Source organism: Sphaeramia orbicularis, unplaced genomic scaffold (genome assembly GCF_902148855.1).
Source record: "Sphaeramia orbicularis unplaced genomic scaffold, fSphaOr1.1, whole genome shotgun sequence".
Classification (NCBI taxonomy): domain Eukaryota; kingdom Metazoa; phylum Chordata; class Actinopteri; order Kurtiformes; family Apogonidae; genus Sphaeramia; species Sphaeramia orbicularis.
Window position 1 is genome coordinate 42,804 of NW_021941570.1, and position 5,000 is coordinate 47,803.

The window sequence follows — 5,000 nt, forward strand, 5'->3', positions numbered from 1 at the left end:
TCCAACTATAACAGTGTTTGGTACCATGTGTGATGGTGCGGCGCAGCTGTAGTCTGTCTATAACAGTGTTTGGTACCATGTGTGATGGTGCGACGCAGCTCCAGTCTGTCTATAACAGTTTGGTACCATGTGTGATGGTGCGGCGCAGCTGTAGTCCGACTATAACAGTGTTTGGTACCATGTGTGATGGTGCGGCGCAGCTCCAGTCTGTCTATAACAGTTTGGTACCATGTGTGATGGTGCGGCGCAGCTGTAGTCCGACTATAACAGTGTTTGGTACCATGTGTGATGGTGCGGCGCAGCTCCAGTCTGTCTATAACAGTTTGGTACCGTGTGTGATGGTGCGGCGCAGCTGTAGTCTGTCTATAACAGTGTTGGTACCGTGTGTGATGGTGCGGCGCAGCTGTAGTCTGTCTATAACAGTGTTTGGTACCGTGTGTGATGGTGCGGCGCAGCTGTAGTCTGTCTATAACAGTGTTTGGTACCATGTGTGATGGTGCGGCGCAGCTGTAGTCTGTCTATAACAGTGTTTGGTACCATGTGTGATGGTGCGGCGCAGCTGTAGTCTGTCTATAACAGTGTTTGGTACCATGTGTGATGGTGCGGCGCAGCTGTAGTCTGTCTATAACAGTGTTTGGTACCATGTGTGATGGTGCGGCGCAGCTGTAGTCTGTCTATAACAGTGTTTGGTACCATGTGTGATGGTGCGGCGCAGCTGTAGTCTGTCTATAACAGTGTTTGGTACCATGTGTGATGGTGCGGCGCAGCTCCAGTCTGTCTATAACAGTTTGGTACCATGTGTGATGGTGCGGCGCAGCTGTAGTCCGACTATAACAGTGTTTGGTACCATGTGTGATGGTGCGGCGCAGCTCCAGTCTGTCTATAACAGTTTGGTACCATGTGTGATGGTGCGGCGCAGCTGTAGTCTGTCTATAACAGTGTTTGGTACCATGTGTGATGGTGCGGCGCAGCTGTAGTCTGTCTATAACAGTGTTTGGTACCATGTGTGATGGTGCGTCACAGCTGTAGGTCTGTCTATAACAGTGTTTGGTACCATGTGTGATGGTGCGGCAGCAGCTGTAGTCTGTCTATAACAGTGTTTGGTACCATGTGTGATGGTGCGGCGCAGCTGTAGTCTGTCTATAACAGTGTTTGGTACCATGTGTGATGGTGCGGCGCAGCTGTAGTCTGTCTATAACAGTGTTTGGTACCATGTGTGATGGTGCGGCGCAGCTGTAGTCTGTCTATAACAGTGTTTGGTACCATGTGTGATGGTGCGGCGCAGCTGTAGTCTGTCTATAACAGTGTTTGGTACCATGTGTGATGGTGCGGCGCAGCTGTAGTCTGTCTATAACAGTGTTTGGTACCATGTGTGATGGTGCGGCGCAGCTGTAGTCTGTCTATAACAGTGTTTGGTACCATGTGTGATGGTGCGGCGCAGCTGTAGTCTGTCTATAACAGTGTTTGGTACCATGTGTGATGGTGCGGCGCAGCTGTAGTCTGTCTATAACAGTGTTTGGTACCATGTGTGATGGTGCGGCGCAGCTGTAGTCTGTCTATAACAGTGTTTGGTACCATGTGTGATGGTGCGGCGCAGCTGTAGTCTGTCTATAACAGTGTTTGGTACCATGTGTGATGGTGCGGCGCAGCTGCCAGTCTGTCTATAACAGTGTTTGGTACCATGTGTGATGGTGCGGCGCAGCTGTAGTCTGTCTATAACAGTGTTTGGTACCATGTGTGATGGTGCGGCGCAGCTGTAGTCTGTCTATAACAGTGTTTGGTACCATGTGTGATGGTGCGGCGCAGCTGCAGTCCTGTCTATAACAGTGTTTGGTACCATGTGTGATGGTGCGGCGCAGCTGTAGTCTGTCTATAACAGTGTTTGGTACCATGTGTGATGGTGCGGCGCAGCTGTAGTCTGTCTATAACAGTGTTTGGTACCATGTGTGATGGTGCGGCGCAGCTGTAGTCTGTCTATAACAGTGTTTGGTACCATGTGTGATGGTGCGGCGCAGCTGTAGTCTGTCTATAACAGTGTTTGGTACCATGTGTGATGGTGCGGCGCAGCTGTAGTCTGTCTATAACAGTGTTTGGTACCATGTGTGATGGTGCGGCGCAGCTGTAGTCTGTCTATAACAGTGTTTGGTACCATGTGTGATGGTGCTGCGCAGCTGTAGTCTGTCTATAACAGTGTTTGGTACCATGTGTGATGGTGCGGCGCAGCTGTAGTCTGTCTATAACAGTGTTTGGTACCATGTGTGATGGTGCGGCGCAGCTGTAGTCTGTCTATAACAGTGTTTGGTACCATGTGTGATGGTGCGGCGCAGCTGTAGTCTGTCTATAACAGTGTTTGGTACCATGTGTGATGGTGCGGCGCAGCTGTAGTCTGTCTATAACAGTGTTTGGTACCATGTGTGATGGTGCGGCGCAGCTCCAGTCTGTCTATAACAGTGTTTGGTACCATTTGTGATGGTGCTGCGCAGCTGTAGTCTGTCTATAACAGTGTTAGGTACCATGTGTGATGGTGCTGCGCAGCTGTAGTCTGTCTATAACAGTGTTTGGTACCATGTGTGATGGTGCGGCGCAGCTGTAGTCTGTCTATAACAGTGTTTGGTACCATGTGTGATGGTGCGGCGCAGCTCCAGTCTGTCTATAACAGTGTTTGGTACCATGTGTGATGGTGCGGCGCAGCTGTAGTCTTTCTATAACAGTGTTTGGTACCATGTGTGATGGTGCTGCGCAGCTGTAGTCTGTCTATAACAGTGTTTGGTACCATGTGTGATGGTGCGGCGCAGCTCCAGTCTGTCTATAACAGTGTTTGGTACCATTTGTGATGGTGCTGCACAGCTGTAGTCTGTCTATAACAGTGTTTGGTACCATGTGTGATGGTGCTGCGCAGCTGTAGTCTGTCTATAACAGTGTTTGGTACCATGTGTGATGGTGCTGCGCAGCTGTAGTCTGTCTATAACAGTGTTTGGTACCATGTGTGATGGTGCGGCGCAGCTCCAGTCTGTCTATAACAGTGTTTGGTACCATTTGTGATGGTGCTGCGCAGCTGTAGTCTGTCTATAACAGTGTTTGGTACCATGTGTGATGGTGCGGCGCAGCTGTAGTCTGTCTATAACAGTGTTTGGTACCATGTGTGATGGTGCGGCGCAGCTGTAGTCTGTCTATAACAGTGTTTGGTACCATGTGTGATGGTGCGTCACAGCTGTAGTCTGTCTATAACAGTGTTTGGTACCATGTGTGATGGTGCGGCGCAGCTGTAGTCTGTCTATAACAGTGTTTGGTACCATGTGTGATGGTGCGGCGCAGCTGTAGTCCGACTACAACAGTGTTTGGTACCATGTGTGATGGTGCGGCGCAGCTGTAGTCTGTCTATAACAGTGTTTGGTACCATGTGTGATGGTGCGGCGCAGCTGTAGTCTGTCTATAACAGTGTTTGGTACCATGTGTGATGGTGCGGCGCAGCTGTAGTCTGACTATAACAGTGTTTGGTACCATGTGTGATGGTGCGGCGCAGCTGTAGTCTGTCTATAACAGTGTTTGGTACCATGTGTGATGGTGCGGCGCAGCTGTAGTCCGACTATAACAGTGTTTGGTACCATGTGTGATGGTGCGGCGCAGCTCCAGTCTGTCTATAACAGTGTTTGGTACCATGTGTGATGGTGCGGCGCAGCTCCAGTCTGTCTATAACAGTTTGGTACCATGTGTGATGGTGCGGCGCAGCTGTAGTCCGACTATAACAGTGTTTGGTACCATGTGTGATGGTGCGGCGCAGCTCCAGTCTGTCTATGACAGTTTGGTACCGTGTGTGATGGTGCGGCGCAGCTGTAGTCTGTCTGTAACAGTGTTTGGTACCATGTGTGATGGTGCGTCACAGCTGTAGTCTGTCTATAACAGTGTTTGGTACCATGTGTGATGGTGCGGCGCAGTTGTAGTCCGTCTATAACAGTGTTTGGTACCATGTGTGATGGTGCGGCGCAGCTGTAGTCCGTCTATAACAGTGTTTGGTACCATGTGTGATGGTGCGTCACAGCTGTGGTCTGTCTATAACAGTGTTTGGTACCATGTGTGATGGTGCGTCACAGCTGTGGTCTGTCTATAACAGTGTTTGGTACCATGTGTGATGGTGCGGCGCAGCTGTAGTCTGTCTATAACAGTGTTTGGTACCATGTGTGATGGTGCGGCGCAGCTGTGGTCTGTCTATAACAGTGTTTGGTACCATGTGTGATGGTGCGGCGCAGCTGTGGTCTGTCTATAACAGTGTTTGGTACCATGTGTGATGGTGCGTCACAGCTGTGGTCTGTCTATAACAGTGTTTGGTACCATGTGTGATGGTGCGGCGCAGCTGTAGTCTGTCTATAACAGTGTTTGGTACCATGTGTGATGGTGCGGCGCAGCTGTAGCCTGTCTATAACAGTGTTTGGTACCATGTGTGATGGTGCGGCGCAGCTGTAGTCCGTCTATAACAGTGTTTGGTACCATGTGTGATGGTGCGTCACAGCTGTAGTCTGTCTATAACAGTGTTTGGTACCATGTGTGATGGTGCGGCGCAGCTGTAGTCCGTCTATAACAGTGTTTGGTACCATGTGTGATGGTGCGGCGCAGCTGTAGTCTGTCTATAACAGTGTTTGGTACCATGTGTGATGGTGCGTCGCAGCTGTAGTCTGTCTATAACAGTGTTTGGTACCATGTGTGATGGTGCGGCGCAGCTGTAGTCCGTCTATAACAGTGTTTGGTACCATGTGTGATGGTGCGGCGCAGCTGTAGTCCGTCTATAACAGTGTTTGGTACCATGTGTGATGGTGCGTCACAGCTGTGGTCTGTCTATAACAGTGTTTGGTACCATGTGTGATGGTGCGTCGCAGCTGTAGTCTGTCTATAACAGTGTTTGGTACCATGTGTGATGGTGCGGCGCAGCTGTAGTCTGTCTATAACAGTGTTTGGTACCATGTGTGATGGTGCGGCGCAGCTGTAGTCTGTCTATAACAGTGTTT

The 5,000-nt window shown here is 50.1% G+C and overlaps 1 protein-coding gene across 1 annotated transcript in view; it reads right to left on the reverse strand.

The window, feature by feature from the left end:
* The window catches only part of LOC115416160 (anion exchange protein 3-like), a 21,593-nt gene that overhangs the window by 5,120 nt on the left and 11,473 nt on the right, over positions 1-5,000 (reverse strand). The gene's annotated exons all lie outside the window — the stretch shown is intronic.